Below are 16,618 nucleotides of genomic sequence, written 5' to 3' on the forward strand. Positions count from 1 at the left end.
ATTGAGAGGACAGCTCCGTCACCTCTTTTACGACGCTGCTTTTTTTCCCTTGCGTTTTTCTCTTCTTCCCACGTTCTCTCTCTTCACTGCCTTCGTCCCCGCTCTATTTCACTTCAGCCTTTCACTCTTGCTTCCTTCCAATGAGGACGGAGCTGCGCGAGAAAGGGCGCTATAGAGGATCGCTGTGGAGAGCTGCTGCTGTGCTTTGACATCTGAGCTCTGTGGAAAACGATCTCAATACAATTCTGAAAAACGCGACTCTCCGAACGCCAGCCGAACAAGTCTCCACAGCCGAAGCGCTGTGTCTCTTTTCAGCTGGCGATAAACCTATCCTCGATCCTTTGCGGACTTGTTAAACTGTTCCTGATCAGAATAAAAAACGCTCACGCTAATACACAAGCACCCGTGTCTCGCAAAAGCTGACAAATAAACAGACGGACAAGCCGCACTGCACGTGTGAACAGGGGAATGAGCGAGCTAGCGGGGATAGGGCGCCTCCTGCGCTTAAAAGCTTACAGCACCTGGTATTCCCAGATGGTCACCTATTCAAGTACTAACCAGGCCCATCCCTGTTTATCTTCCGAGATCAGACGAGATCAGGCGTGCTCAAGGGGGTGTGGCCGTAAGCGAGAGCAAGGCTCGCTGGCACCCTTCTTATTGAGAGGACAGCTCCGTCACCTCTTTTACGACGCTGCTTTTTTTCCCTTGCGTTTTTCTCTTCTTCCCACGTTCTCTCTCTTCACTGCCTTCGTCCCCGCTCTATTTCACTTCAGCCTTTCACTCTTGCTTCCTTCCAATGAGGACGGAGCTGCGGGAGAAAGGGCGCTATAGAGGATCGCTGTGGAGAGCTGCTGCTGTGCTTTGACATCTGAGCTCTGTGGAAAACGATCTCAATACAATTCTGAAAAACGCGACTCTCCGAACGCCAGCCGAACAAGTCTCCACAGCCGAAGCGCTGTGTCTCTTTTCAGCTGGCGATAAACCTTTCCTCGATCCTTTGCGGACTTGTAAAACTGTTCCTGATCAGAATAAAAAACGCTCACGCTAATACACAAGCACCCGTGTCTCGCCAAAGCTGACAAATAAACAGACGGACAAGCCGCACTGCACGTGTGAACAGGGGAATGAGCGAGCGAGCGGGGATAGGGCGCCTCCTGCGCTTAAAAGCTGCTTACAGCACCTGGTATTCCCAGGCGGTCTCCCATCCAAGTACTAACCAGGCCCATCCCTGTTTAGCTTCCGATATCAGACAAGATCAGGCGTGCTCAAGTGGGTGTGGCCGTAAGCGAGAGCAAGTCTCGCTGGCACCCTTCTTATTGAGAGGACAGCTCCGTCACCTCTTTTACGACGCTGCTTTTTTTCCCTTGCGTTTTTCTCTTCCCACGTTCTCTCTCTTCACTGCCTTCGTCCCCGCTCTATTTCACTTCAGCCTTTCACTCTTGCTTCCTTCCAATGAGGACGGAGCTGCGGGAGAAAGGGCGCTATAGAGGATCGCTGTGGAGAGCTGCTGCTGTGCTTTGACATTTGAGCTCTGTGGAAAACGATCTCAATACAATTCTGAAAAACGCGACTCCCCGAACGCCAGCCGAAGAAGTCTTTAAGTGGAAATCTAATAAGTAAATTGATTCTTAAAATGTAGAGAGCTTTGCAAAGAAATATATTGGGGCTTTTAGATAATATATTTCAAGGATGTAATTGCTGTGCTACAGTACGTGCAGAATTTTAGAAAACAGTGCGTCAACAAAGTACACTGTTTAGGTTAGTTTAGAAGACAATGTACCAAAACAATATATGCTGTCTGGGTCGTTAGAATTAGCTGAAAGTAACTGATAAGCTTTGAATAACATATCTAGTGCTTCTTCTTTCGCTTTTTGATGTAATCTGTTTTCTCTTAGGGAAAGTGGAAGTTTTAGAATGGACAAAGCGCTGAGCTTTTTTACAGCGCAACGTCTTATGAAAACCCTGTACTGCTTGTAACAAATTGAGTCTCTGGTTGCTCCCAATATTGAAATAAAGACCTTACTCAGGTGAGAACTCTCTCTTGTGGCTTCCTTGATAGTTATATTTCCATGACACCGGTTTTAATGTCTGTAGATTGTATCTTATTTTTATTTTTTGTTTTGTTTCATGTTCATATTATGTGTTTTCACCCAGTTGACTCCAGTTAATAACAGTTCACCCAGTTAATAGCCACTTTTTATGCGCGAAAAACGGGTGATCTTTCTATCTCGTGATCAGCTTAGTATCTTTCTGTAAGTTTTTTTCTTCTTAATTAAACGTTTAAAATACATGAATTTCATAAAGACAACACACGTTTCGAACAGAAAAAAATCATATTCTGTTCTCTTCCTGGTATGTATAACAGATCAGCAGGTCTTATTTTCCCAATTGCTTTTTTCCACTGTATTTATCATAATGGCTAGCCAATGTCCTCTCTTAGCTAGGTAATGTTACTTGTGGATGTGCTTCTGCCTTGCGTAGAAGCACATGTATCCATAGAAAGTGTATTATACTACTATTTGAGCTACAGTACATAAAAATAATTATATCGTTATTAATTTCTTTAGGTACGTGATTCCATATTATATTCCCTATTAATCAAATTCTAAAAGTATGCTTTTGTTTACTCCGATAACGAGCACATTCACAGAAAATGTGAATATCTTATGACTTTTCACAAAGTATATAAAGTTAAGATGGTCAGAAGGAGCATGTAAAAACGTTTCCGAAACGTGGTAAAATCTTACTACATGTAAGACTTTGATGCTTAAAATGTTTAGGAAGAAAGTGGAATACTGGTGTGTATTTTTTCTTTAAACTACCAATACCAGCCATATACAGTTTACACTATATGTTTCTGTTCCTAAATTAATATAGTTTATGGTGGTGTATCGTGGTTGTAGAGGTTTGATGGGTTTACTGAGACAATTATTAATTGTAGCAGTAATCACGAGGTTGTTCGTTGTGGCTTTTAGAAAATCAATCGTCAGAACAACTAACAACGCACACACACGGGTTCAATACACGAGATACATTTATTAACATAAATTGTGCACCAAACATATACTAGTCTGCCTGGATACGAGCGGCAGACCTTATTGTGAGGGTTATCAATATACAAGGTATATAATTTCGAAGAGATGCAAACACAAAGATACACAACAGAGAATATATGTCAATATATATCATTCGGTTACCAAATCGCTAATCAGTGTTATTACCCACTGTTACTCTAAACTCGGAAGTAAATACATTACTCATGAATTAAATTGATAACAACTTTTTTTGAGGTACAACTGAATTCTCGAGACAGAATGTAGAACATGGGGTTTACTTATCCACTGTGTATCGATTTGGAATCTCCCGGCACGAACACCAAACCAGCTGACAAGCTCTGTTGCAGCCTCTGTTCCAGCAGTTGTCCAATGGGCGTTGTCCCGGCGTCCTCTGGCTACCAGTCTGAATCCATCAAGAAGACAGGAATTTTAATATCGCACTGCCGTCTTGTGTACAAAATATTTGTTCAGCTCTAACGTCTGTGTGCGTTGACAAGGCATCTCAAAAGGAGGTATTAAATAAGAAAATGATCCTTTCTGTTACCATTCCTGTGGTTGGAGCGTTGTTTCACCCTTTTACGTTCTACAATATTTACAGACAAGGTTTTATCACTGGAGTTGTACAGAACAAGTGTGCATCAGTCCATGAAAATCATCAGTACTGCTGTTTTTCTATGCATAGTTTAATCAAGAGCACTTAAAAGATGCAAAAGATGGATTGTGTTCTGTGAGCACCTGCACATCTTCGGAAGTTCTCTATGTCGGGGGTGTAGCTTAGTGGTAGAGTGCTTGTCTTACATGTATGAGGTCCCAGGTTCAATCCCTAGCATCTTCAAGTGCTTTATGTTACTGTGCTCACATCGCAGTCTTCTGTCGAGTGAGAACTCTTTGCTCGTGTTCATAGAGAGCCAGGTTTACACAATTAAACTCGAAGTGCTACAGTGTTCTCTGCAGTTTTAGATGTACCTCCAAAGCATTTAGTTCTGTTAACTACCAAAGAATGTGAACTAATTTAAAGTCACATTCAGGAAATCCAGAGAACGTCTTCACACTTGTCGTGGCTGTTGCAGAAAAACCTCACCCGGGATTTCCTGAGAGATCATTCACCGAGCGAGTCCTCCCTCTGGATTCCGCACTGAGCTGAAAGCTGCGCGAATTCCTCACTGCGTGTCCTGTACTGTGTAGCACAGTGACAAGAACGCCTTGAGTTTTTTTCCGTATGTGAAGGAAAATGCAAAAGAGCATGAAAAGTGTTGATGGTATAAAATATCCATGGTACAACTCGAGAAAGAACTGACGGACAAAACAATGACATTTGATGATTACAAGAGAAACACAACCATCCGAACATGGGCTTGGATCCTGAACGCTTGTGTTAAAAGACAAAGCAAAGGATATAACCTGTAAATGTCTTCATGTCTTACAGTTTATGAAATAACACAATTTCTTCCTTTCTTAATAATTTCTAACTATTGATAGATGCTTTTTTGAATTTTAACAGAATCACAATTACAGACATTTGGGGTTAAACTGTTATTCACATATTCTAACGAAGAGAAACGTTAGTGTCTTCCGGTATGTGAGCCCATTTCTCAAATAAGAAAAGAATAAGTTATATAAATTGAATTATTCTATTTTGTAGGCTTGCATAGTCTTATTCATATTTCAGTTAAACCTTTTCTTCTGTAGTAATTTCACTTGATATTATATTAGTCCTGATTTACAATTTTTGGACATGGTTCATCTTAAATAATTTGTAATTAGTTTCAGTTTTGGAAAATCGCGCCCAGAAGCTACTAAAACTGGTAATGTTTGCATAATGTGTAATGCAATAGTAGCATTTTGGGTGGGAAAACAAAAGGTATTTCTTGGTATGAATCCCAACACTTCATAAGCGGTGTTCGAGGATTTCTCGCTTCAGATAAAGCTGTCAATACATCACAGATTTTTACTCAATCAATATCAGCAGTGTTATCGCTACCGAACACAAAATATAGATCCTGGCAATACTTCGTGAGATCTTCGTAAGAAAATCCAAAAAAGTACAGAAGCAATAAACGCTTTTTTTGGATCAAGAAGAGGATAATTATGAGACTCAAAATATCCCTGTCTTTTCTTTTTTCGAGGACAAATGGATTATTGAGGTGTAAAGATGGGTTCAAAACCAAAATCATCTGCTATTGCTGCTGTTTCTTTGATAGTTTCTTCAAATCCTTCAATTGATCATTGATTTAGAGGAATAATATTATACAAATTGTGGTTTTCTGTGAATTGCCAATTTTATTGTAATTACATCTTCGTTTACAGATGTCTTGCATGTATCACAAGGTATAATAGTCGCCGTGTGTCCTCAGCTAAAATGTTTTAAAAAGTACGACAAAAGTACAATATGCTTAACAACATTTATGGTTATATCTATATTAAAATGAAGGTAAATATACCAAGATATTAAAAAACAATTGTACAGTCCTAATCTCATAATGCTTGTGAAGTTTTCCAATAAATCCGAACTGTAATTTTGAAATATTATTGCTGAGAATGCGAAGAGAATACAAAGATCAAAATCAATGAGTGAAAATACAAAAGTAGTTCATTAAACTGAGTTTCTTCCCTGAAATGATTTGATTTGCTTGCAAAGTACTAAGCAGCTTTGAACGGATCACGGGAATCAAATATACAGATGGGTTCAGAGTGTGCTTTCCAACTTTTGTGTAACATTTTCCTTTGATAGGGCAGAGTTGTCTTCACAATCTGGGTTACATAAAAAGGAGTGACGTCAGTACAAAACAGCTTTCCTTCTTGGGGAACAACGGTTGTGTTCCATATTTCTAACTATTTTGGTTTCAAGATCTCAATTTAGTGTGAAACATAAAACCAGCCTTTTGGTTAACAACGAGCCACAAAGACTCATGTACATCTTAACACTCCTCGGTCTCAGTGAAAGTAATACACTCCGTAAAATTTCCAGAGATTCATTTATTTTTAAAGGAAAATCACCAACAGCGGCCGAGATCTACTGGAGTTTTTCATTCTATACTGCGATTTCTGAAGGGTACCCTGTGAAAATATGAGTTTTGATGAGAAGGGATGGACATATAAGGCTTGGGGAATTAAACTTTAAGGTGAAGACTGCGGGTTCAGTTGACTCCGATATACTTTGAAAATTAACTTCGGGATTTAGAGTCAGACATGCTACCGTTGCACCATGGGGTACTTAATTAAAAAAAATAGAAAAACAGTCAGTGTTCCTGGATCTGTTATCAAGAACAACACCTGCACAAGAGCTGCGCAGGAAGAATAAAATATGGTCTGAGATGAAGAGACTCTCTTCGGAAGAGCGGCGCTCTTCACAGGAGAATTTTTTGTGAAGCTGATTTGTCTCCTTTGGGGAATTCAAAACAGCTGAGAGCTGTGATCTTGTGGCACAAAGGTAGCATGTTTGACTCCACATCAGAAGGCTGTGTGTTCAAATTATGTCGAGGTCTGCTTTTAGTTTTTCAGGTTCTGCTCGTCCTGAACACGGAATTCACACCATGTAGTTGAGTTCTATCTGTACACCACATAGATAATCTAAACAAAATAGAGCCCTACTGGACATACAGTTAGGATCTCCCACAGCGAATACCCTTGAACACAAGAGAGAAGGCACAGTTCACATCTGCGAAACATCACATCTGTCTTTAGAGACAGCTACATCAGAGAATGGAATCCCGGAAGTTTCAAATAATTTCTTTTAATACAGGTTCAAGCAAACCTGAAAGTTAGGGAGTTTCTGGACACTTTTGTTTTATTAAAAAGTGTCTGAAGCCTGAAAATGTAATTTGAAAAAAAAAACGCTATTGGACATTAGCAGGTACTTTTTGTAACGATTTGCTATTTCATGCTGGAAAACAAAGGAAACAGACCCAATGTTTGCTTTCAGGTGCGGTTCATTACATAATAGACATCTATTACTGAGGAGCTTGAATAAAATTTACATGAGCCAGGTAGAAGTCGAACCTACAATCTTATGATCCAACATCAGATGCGTTATTTATTAAACTGCTGGTATTTCACATAACCTGAATTCCCCAATAGTGTGCTCAGCGTTGCTACTAGTAATATACCGCCCCGTCTAAAATTTCAAAGTGAGAAACGTGTGTTTTCTGATTTTTTATGAGTTTTAAAATATAATCTCTTTAAATCAGACAAAGGCTTTATGTTCCGCACTGAAATTCCAATTGATTGAGAATTCAAAGAAAGACTGTTTTCTTCCACAACACCGTATAATTATCACATCCACCAGACTCTCCAACTTCTCCAGACCTTGCTGGGTGAGCATTCGCTCCGATAAATTAGGTCACGTATCATGTTAAATCACTTCTTCTCAACACAACATTTCCTGGTACACGTTTTCTCTATGAAAAAAAGACATTTTTCCCTTGCATGATTTCTCGTTTTTTATCAAAGCGTACAGAAAGAAAAAAGAAGAAGAAATAGTGTTGCAAAAGAACTCTGTCGCCCTTGGGAAATGTCAAACGCATTGGACATGAAAAATGCCCATTAAAAGCCATTTCTCTTCGTTTCTTAGTGTCGGGGCTGCTACTGTATGTAAAAGAGGCAATTTGCTCTGAGAGCAGGTTCAACACTTTCTGAACGCAGATGTCTCAGAGCAGTGTGTCCAAGTAGCTGGAAAAGGTGACAGTCATCCTGTCACCGTAGCTTAGTTGGTTAAAGCGCTTCTCAATTAAACAAAAGAACCTATGCTCAAATCCCAGCTGTGTATTTCTTCCTATCTTGTAGTACAGAACGTACCATTTTGGGCAATCACAAAGGGCTTGACTTTGTTAAATGCATGTGTTCATTTCCTTTCTGGAAAACTTGTTTTTGATTAAATTCACACAGCTTGCGAAACATGAAATTCAGTTTTTGGTTATCAGTGCAGAAGAAATATTACCGGCTGGCAAAAAGAACGGTAAGATATTTTTTTTTTGATTCGAGAAAATACTCCACCAGTCAGTCTCTGTGGCACAATCGGTTAGCGTGTTTGGCTGTTATCCAAAAGGTTGGTGGTTCAAGTCCACCCAGGGTCGGGTTTCTTTTGCGATGTAAACATTGTTTTCGCATCGGTCGATTGGATTTCTCAGCTAAATCACAGCCATTTTAATATTTGTAGGAAATGCGATTGTTCAACACGTGTCAAAAATGTCCAATAATGCCCAACATCGCAACTCCCCAGAAAACCATATTCACCCAAGAAAAATGATCGTCGAATCATCATTTATACTCCCGTCACATCCTCTGCTGAAATATTTTAAAAATACAATGCAGATTTGTTTGAGAACTTGACAAGCATTGTTTTGTTAGCACTGTGCAGTTGGATTTTGATATTTTGACATATTTACCTTAATTTTAAACTGTAAATACTGTACAATCTATTGTAATTGTGTTGTAATATTAAAATATGTTAGCTGAGGATGCAAAGGGGTGAAAGGGAAAGGTCAGAGGGTACAGTAACAACAAGGTTAGGATTGGTGGAGGTGGTAGGGGTGTTGATGGTTTTTCTCTGTAGAGGATGATTGAGTTTTTTATCGTTCTCTGAAGTGAGAAACTGGAAGAGTTGGGAGTTGAGAGATCTGATGAGGTTAGTTATAAAAGGAAGTTGATGTGGAGCTGTTAGCTGTAAGAATTCCTTAATGTCTTTGATGTTGTCATCAAAGATAAACTGCAGTAAGCAAAGATAAAAAGAAAATTATCTTTGCATACTGCCCTGTCTTTCTAACAACTGAAGAAGGCATGGAATAACCTTTTACTTGTTCCTTTGCAGCCTACGCATGCCGACGCAGCTACAGTATAGTTCTGCAAGTCCATCTAAAATAACTTTGTTAATATATGCAGGTGATAAATTAACGTGTCTGAGTATCTTTTCCAGCTTTACTGAATTACATCAACTTGCCCACCGAGGATTAGCGTACCTCCGTTGCCCGAGTAACGTGACGCCTGTGAATGACGTGTAAAGAGCGCATTCTATACCTAGTGGAGACGGACAACGTTTCCAGCGCTGGGTTTCAGGGGCTTTCCCAACCTCTCCACGACCTTTAAACGCCTTACATAGTAAATTTACATTATCCTGTAATATGAATTTCCCTAACAGAAAAAAAAAATGTAACAGAAGAAACTCTCGTAAGGTTAAATTCCCCCCCCCACGATTACAACCTCCGATTAAACTGCTGCCTGGCCGGTGTACGCGTCGCCAGTCCGCTCCGGCTCCGCAGGAGACGGGCTGTCAAACCCGAGACGGGAATCCGGGTCCGGGCTGCCCCACGGGTGAGTGAACCGCCGTCCTCTCCGGGCTTAGTCCGGACGGAAGCTCAGTAGTACCTAGTGCCCTGTTCACTAACTGCTGTAGGGTACGAGAGGTCGGCGGTGACTAAACACTCCGCCTGCAGGGAGAGGGACGGGACGGAGACGGTTATTCTCTTCTGGCAGTTTATTTTAACTGTCACATTTCCACCGTCTCTCTCTCTTTCATTTTCGTCCTGCTCTCTCCCGTTTCCTCGTCACATGGCCGCCGCATGGCCAGTCAGAGAACAAGGAAACGCGTGTATCATCATCGTAAACCTGTTCAGAGACGGAAGTAGAGAGCTCTCTTTAACTTAAAAATATTTTAAACTGCATAACCGAATAAAACAATGACAACGGCCCAGGGCATAAACGCGCACCAGTTTCTGACGCGTAGGCGGACTTCAGAGGCGCCTGACTCCTTTTGTCGTTGAACCGACTTCTGTCTTCATTACTTCGGAGTTTCACTCCTACTTCGTATCAGAAATAAATAACTTTCCACACGACTTTACAGGAAGCTGGAAACAACAGGTTCGAGAAGTGATATTTACATGTCTCTATATATAATACTTTCCGTACAAATAAAAGGTATAGATGTCTGGGGGAGGCTCAGTGGTTGTTATTCCTGCCCTGGGATCAGTTCAGAACCTGGGGTGCTGTCTGTGTGGAGTTCTGAACTGTGTTTGTGGGGGTTTCCTCCTGGTGCTCCAGTTTCCTCCCAGTCCAGAGACAGGCTGGGGGGTTAATTGACTTCTTGGTGTGTGTGTATATGTGTGTGTCCTGTGATGGACTGGTGCTCCGTCCAGGGTGTGTGTGTGTCCTGTGATGGACTGGTGCCCTGTCCAGGGTGTGTGTGTGTATGTGTGTGTCCTGTGATGGACTGGTGTCCTGTCCAGGGTGTGTGAGTGTGTGTGTCCTGTGATGGACTGGTGCCCTGTCTAGGGTGTGTGTGTATGTCCTGTGATGGACTGGTGCCCCGTCCAGGGTGTGTGTGTGTCCTGTGATGGACTGGTGCCCTGTCCAGGGTGTGTGTATGTGTGTGTCCTGTGATGGACTGGTGTCCTGTCCAGGGTGTGTGAGTGTGTGTGTCCTGTGATGGACTGGTGCCCTGTCTAGGGTGTGTGTGTATGTCGTGTGATGGACTGGTGCCCCGTCCAGGGTGTGTGTGTGTCCTGTGATGGACTGGTGCCCTGTCCAGGGTGTGTGTATGTGTGTGTCCTGTGATGGACTGGTGTCCTGTCCAGGGTGTGTGAGTGTGTGTGTCCTGTGATGGACTGGTGCCCTGTCCAGGGTGTGTGTGTGTATGTGTGTGTCCTGTGATGGACTGGTGTCCTGTCCAGGGTGTGTGAGTGTGTGTGTCCTGTGATGGACTGGTGCCCTGTCTAGGGTGTGTGTGTATGTCCTGTGATGGACTGGTGCCCCGTCCAGGGTGTGTGTGTGTCCTGTGATGGACTGGTGCCTTGTCTAGGGTGTGTGTGTATGTCCTGTGATGGACTGGTGTCCTGTCCAGGGTGTGTGAGTGTGTGTGTCCTGTGATGGACTGGTGCCCTGTCTAGGGTGTGTGTGTATGTCGTGTGATGGACTGGTGCCCCGTCCAGGGTGTGTGTGTGTCCTGTGATGGACTGGTGCCCTGTCCAGGGTGTGTGTATGTGTGTGTCCTGTGATGGACTGGTGTCCTGTCCAGGGTGTGTGAGTGTGTGTGTCCTGTGATGGACTGGTGCCCTGTCTAGGGTGTGTGTGTATGTCGTGTGATGGACTGGTGCCCCGTCCAGGGTGTGTGTGTGTCCTGTGATGGACTGGTGCCCTGTCCAGGGTGTGTGTATGTGTGTGTCCTGTGATGGACTGGTGTCCTGTCCAGGGTGTGTGAGTGTGTGTGTCCTGTGATGGACTGGTGTCCTGTCCAGGGTGTGTGTGTGTGTGTGTGTGTGTGTGTGTGTGTGTGTGTGTGTGTGTGTGTGTGTGTGTCCTGTGATGGACTGGTGTCCTGTGCAGGGTGTGTGAGTGTGTGTGTCCTGTGATGGACTGGTGTCCTGTCCAGGGTGGGTGTGTGTGTGTGTGTGTGTGTGTGTCCTGTGATGGACTGGTGTCCTGTCCAGGGTGTGTGAGTGTGTGTGTCCTGTGATGGACTGGTGTCCTGTCCAGGGTGTGTGTGTGTCCTGTGATGGACTGGTGCCCTGTCCAGGGTGTGTGTATGTGTGTGTCCTGTGATGGACTGGTGTCCCGTCCAGGGTGTGTGAGTGTGTGTGTCCTGTGATGGACTGGTGTCCTGTCCAGGGTGTGTGTGTGTGTGTGTGTGTGTGTGTGTGTGTGTGTGTGTGTGTGTGTGTGTGTCCTGTGATGGACTGGTGTCCTGTCCAGGGTGTGTGAGTGTGTGTGTCCTGTGATGGACTGCTGTCCTGTCCAGGTGTGTGTGTGTGTGTGTGTGTGTGTGTGTGTGTGTGTGTGTGTGTGAGTGTGTGTGTCCTGTGATGGACTGGTGTCCTGTCCAGGGTGTGTGTGTGTGTGTGTGTGTGTGTGTCCTGTGATGGACTGGTGTCCTGTCCAGGGTGTGTGAGTGTGTGTGTCCTGTGATGGACTGCTGTCCTGTCCGGGTGTGTGTGTGTGTGTGTGTGTGTGTGTGTGTGTGTGTGTGTGTCCTGTGATGGACTGGTGTCCTGTGCAGGGTGTGTGAGTGTGTGTGTCCTGTGATGGACTGGTGTCCTGTCCAGGTGTGTGTGTGTGTGTGTGTGTGTGTGTGTGTGTGTGTGTGTCCTGTGATGGACTGGTGTCCTGTCCAGGGTGTGTGAGTGTGTGTGTCCTGTGATGGACTGGTGTCCTGTCCAGGGTGGGTGTGTGTGTGTGTGTGTGTGTGTGTGTCCTGTGATGGACTGGTGTCCTGTCCAGGGTGTGTGAGTGTGTGTGTCCTGTGATGGACTGGTGTGCTGTCCAGGGTGTGTGTGTGTCCTGTGATGGACTGGTGCCCTGTCCAGGGTGTGTGTATGTGTGTGTCCTGTGATGGACTGGTGTCCCGTCCAGGGTGTGTGAGTGTGTTTGTCCTGTGATGGACTGGTGTCCTGTCCAGGTGTGTGTGTGTGTGTGTGTGTGTGTGTGTGTGTGTGTGTGTGTGTGTGTGTGTGTGTGTCCTGTGATGGACTGGTGTCCTGTCCAGGGTGTGTGAGTGTGTGTGTCCTGTGATGGACTGCTGTCCTGTCCAGGTGTGTGTGTGTGTGTGTGTGTGTGTGTGTGTGTGTCCTGTGATGGACTGGTGTCCTGTCCAGGGTGTGTGTGTGTGTGTGTGTGTGTGTGTGTGTGTGTCCTGTGATGGACTGGTGTCCTGTGCAGGGTGTGTGAGTGTGTGTGTCCTGTGATGGACTGGTGTCCTGTCCAGGGTGTGTGTGTGTGTGTGTGTGTGTGTGTGTGTGTGTGTGTGTGTGTGTGTCCTGTGATGGACTGGTGTCCTGTCCAGGGTGTGTGAGTGTGTGTGTCCTGTGATGGACTGGTGTCCTGTCCAGGGTGTGTGTGTGTCCTGTGATGGACTGGTGCCCTGTCCAGGGTGTGTGTATGTGTGTGTCCTGTGATGGACTGGTGTCCCGTCCAGGGTGTGTGAGTGTGTGTGTCCTGTGATGGACTGGTGTCCTGTCCAGGGTGTGTGTGTGTGTGTGTGTGTCCTGTGATGGACTGGTGTCCTGTCCAGGGTGTGTGAGTGTGTGTGTCCTGTGATGGACTGCTGTCCTGTCCAGGGTGAACCCTGCCTTGTGCCTGTTGCTTGCTGGGATAGACTCCAGCTCCCCCCTGTGACCCTGGACTGGATACAGCTGTTAGAAAATGGATGTCACTGTCCCCGGTCTCTTTGTGTGTGTCAGTGTCCCCGGTCTCTCTATGTGTGTCACTGTCCCCAGTCTCTGTGTGTGTGTGTCACTGTCCTTGGTCTCTCTGTGTGTGTCACTGTCCCTGGTCTCTCTGTCTGTGTCAGTGTCCTCGGTCTCTCTCTCCAGATGCGCTCCAGAGGTGGCAAGGCTGTAGACTGGAGGATGATGGGAGTGTGGCTCTGTTTGATCACTACAGCTTCAATGGACAAGACTTCCTGTCCTTTGAGGTGGACAACATGACCTGGAGAGCAAGTTCCCTGGAGGCAGAGGGCACTCAAAGGGACTGGAACCAGAACAAGATTAAAAACCAGTATACCAGATTCTTCCTGGAGACTGACTGTATGGAAACACTGAAGAGATTCCTGCAGTACAGAAAGAAACACAAAAACCACACAAAGGTGAGACAGAGAGATATCAGATACAATATGAGACAAATGCACCTAGAAGCTCTACACAAGAAGTTCCCCCATGTGCAGAGGAGTGGGTGGCACAGTGCAGTTTCTGGGGTGCTGTCTGTGTGGAGTTTGCATGTTCACCTCATGTTTGTGTGGGTTTCCTTCCACTTGCTGGTGGGTAAATTGGCTTATGGGAAATTGGTTTGTGTGTGAGTGTGTGTCTGTGTCTGTGTGAATGTGAAGCTTGTGTGATCCTGTGTGAATATGACGTGTCTGCAGTGCTCCAGTTCTACTGTGATCTCCTTTCTTAGCCTGAGGAACAGACAAAGAGAAAATGTGTTTGATTTGTATAATTGTCTAATACTGACATGTTTTGGTTGTAAAGGTTTGCAGAAAGGAGCCACACAATATTTTGTCTGTGCAGCGATGTCGCCTCACCTTGCACAGTGTCCACACTAATTCTCAGTGTGTTAACATTGCTTCCGGTCTCCCTCTCAGTCTCTCCTCAGGTGTTTGTCTCTTCCGAGCATCTGGGAGACACACAGAGCTGTTCCCTGTCCTGTCTGGTCACTGGGGCTTCAGTCCTAGAGTCATAGAGGTCAGTTTGTCCAGGCCTGGAGAGACCGAGGGAGAGGACGTGTGGTCCAGTGGGCTCAGACCCAATGGAGACAGCTGAGGAAGAGTGTGGAGATCTGAGAGAGTAAGATCGAGGAATACAGCTGTACTGTCACTCATCACAGCTCCAACCACAGCGTCATGCTGAGCTGGGGTAAGTGTCTGGAGCAGATCAGTGTGTGTTATACTATATCACACACGGGGGTGAGAGTGGAGCAGATCAGTGTGTATTATACTGTATCACACACTGGGGTGAGTCTGGAGCAGATCAGTGTGTATTATACTGTATCACATACAGGGGTGATACAGGAGCAGATCAGTGTGTATTATACTATATCACACACGGGTGAGTCTGGAGCAGATCAGTGTGTATTATACTGTATCACACACTGGGGTGAGTCTGGAGCAGATCAGTGTGTATTATACTGTATCACACACAGGTGAGTCTGGAGCAGATCAGTGTGTATTATACTGTATCACACACTAGGTGATAACAGAGTCACATTATTTTTGTTATGCAGCAGGTAACGTCTGAAACTTTTCTTGTCTCTATAACAGATTATGCCGCATGTCTGAACTCTAACCACCTGGATTCCAGACTGCATGTCAGGGTGATTCTGGCACTTCTGTGTGTGATGGCAGCAGGGGCTGTAGTCATCTTGCACCAGAAGAAGCTGTGCTGTGTGCCATTTTTACCACTGTCTTCACAAAGTCTTTTCACAGACCCCAGCTTGCTCTCCATGAGACACACAGACAGGGAGAGAAGCTGGGGGTCAGAGTGCAGGGTCAGCCATTGTACAGCACCCCTGGAGCAGTTGGGGTTAAGGGCCTTGCTCAGGGGCCCAAAGGAGTAGGATTCCTCTGCCGGCCGCAGATTTTTAAAAAAGATTTTAAGATTTTTAAAGTACGCAGGCTGGATAGCCAGTAGCCATATCACCCTGCAACTCGCAACTGGTCAGTACTTGGATGGGAGACCTCCTGGGAAAGCTGAGGTACTGCTGGGAGAGGTGTTAGTGTGGGTCCTAATGCCCCAGTATAGTGATGGGGACACTAGACTGTAAACAGGCGCCGTCCTTCGGATGAGACGTAAAACCGAGGTCCTGACTCTCTGTTGTCATCAACAATCCCAGGGTGTTTCTCGAAAAGAGTAGGGGTGTTTCCCCAGTGTCCTGGTCTAATCCCCCCCTGGTCTTTACCAGTCACAGCCTCCTAATTATCCCCATCTCTGAACTGGCTTCATCCCTCTGCTCTCCTCCCCACTGAGAGCTGCTGTGTGCTGAGCGGACTGGAGTATCATCCAGGTGGGGCTGGAGGGGATCCCCATTAACCTGTTAAGTGCTTTGAGTGGAGTGTCCAGAAAAGCACTATATAAATGTAAGGGATTATTATTAATTTTTATTATTAAGCTGTATAAGATGGCAACACACTTCAGGCGCATGGAACATGAATGCTGGACACGAATATTAATAAGCTTCCAATGACAACACCACAGAGCACGAACACGTTTGAGCTGAAAGATGTATATTTCACATTGAAACCGCAGGAAGTCTGATTACAGAGTAATTATGTGGTGAATGTTTCTACCACCCTGGGGGTGTCAAAGCATGGTGTTGTAGTCCTAGATGGTGATGCATTTTTTAAAACTCTGTTTGCTTTTGGACATCCACTTTGTAGGAAGAGATTTAGTTCGAGTTTGCTTTTTATTTTATTTTATAGAAATTGGCCTGTCTCATTATTGTCCAGTGCTTCAGGTTAAGGAGCTAGAATTGTGTTAAGGAGCCTCTGAGACTCCTTATTTGATATATATGGAGTACCTGGGGGACAGCTCTGTGGCTCAGTGGTTTTGCTTGGCTGCCTCATACTGCAGAGGCCCCGGGTTCAATTCCAGACCCAGAGTGCTGTCGGGGTGGAGTCTGCATATTCTTCCGTGTGTGTGTGTCCCTTATTGGACTAGCAGGGTACACCAGTATCCATCCTGGATGCATGCACATGATCTCACAAAAGACTTGAACGCGGGTGCCTTGTGCTTCCATTGGATGACAGAGGAGCTACGACCACGATGATTACATAGTACCTAGTTTGGATGATGTCTTACGCTCATGAAAGTCGACTGCAGTTCCAGATATTGAGCAGGTATATTCAAGATTTATACAACCCTGACAGCCTCGATCCTTTCTTGACAGCCTTGTTAGGAGCAAAGGCAATTACTGCTATGTTTAATTACTCTGGTGACCGACACCAAGCTGCATGGTCACTATAATCCACTATTTATTCCATACATGCCAGCGTGATTAAGTAGCACTATAACCCTGAGTATGCACAGATATATACAGTATGTCTCCTTCAAGAAGTTCCTTGAAGTATGTTCCTTTTAAATCATTAA

General features: G+C 44.8%; 1 long non-coding RNA gene and 2 pseudogenes across 2 annotated transcripts; 1 reads left to right on the top strand and 2 right to left on the bottom strand.

The window, feature by feature from the left end:
- Nucleotides 1-509: 509 nt before the first annotated feature.
- LOC138217769 (5S ribosomal RNA) lies at nt 510-628 on the bottom strand (annotated as a pseudogene).
- Nucleotides 629-1,168: 540 nt separating this feature from the next.
- Nucleotides 1,169-1,287, bottom strand: LOC138218704 (5S ribosomal RNA; annotated as a pseudogene).
- A 7,968-nt stretch (nt 1,288-9,255) lies between these two features.
- On the top strand, nt 9,256-15,239 carry LOC138242491 (uncharacterized). Of its 2 annotated transcripts, none has more exons than XR_011191622.1 (3): nt 9,256-9,362; nt 13,352-13,623; nt 14,119-14,668. It is a non-coding gene; the product is annotated as an uncharacterized lncRNA (long non-coding RNA). The 2 variants fall into 2 exon arrangements; XR_011191621.1 differs by lacking the exon at nt 9,256-9,362 and adding an exon at nt 14,794-15,239 and having other exon boundaries at nt 12,962-13,623; nt 14,119-14,389.
- The last annotated feature ends 1,379 nt before the right edge of the window (nt 15,240-16,618 follow it).

This window comes from Lepisosteus oculatus, chromosome 14 (assembly GCF_040954835.1).
Source record: "Lepisosteus oculatus isolate fLepOcu1 chromosome 14, fLepOcu1.hap2, whole genome shotgun sequence".
Lineage (NCBI taxonomy): Eukaryota > Metazoa > Chordata > Actinopteri > Semionotiformes > Lepisosteidae > Lepisosteus > Lepisosteus oculatus.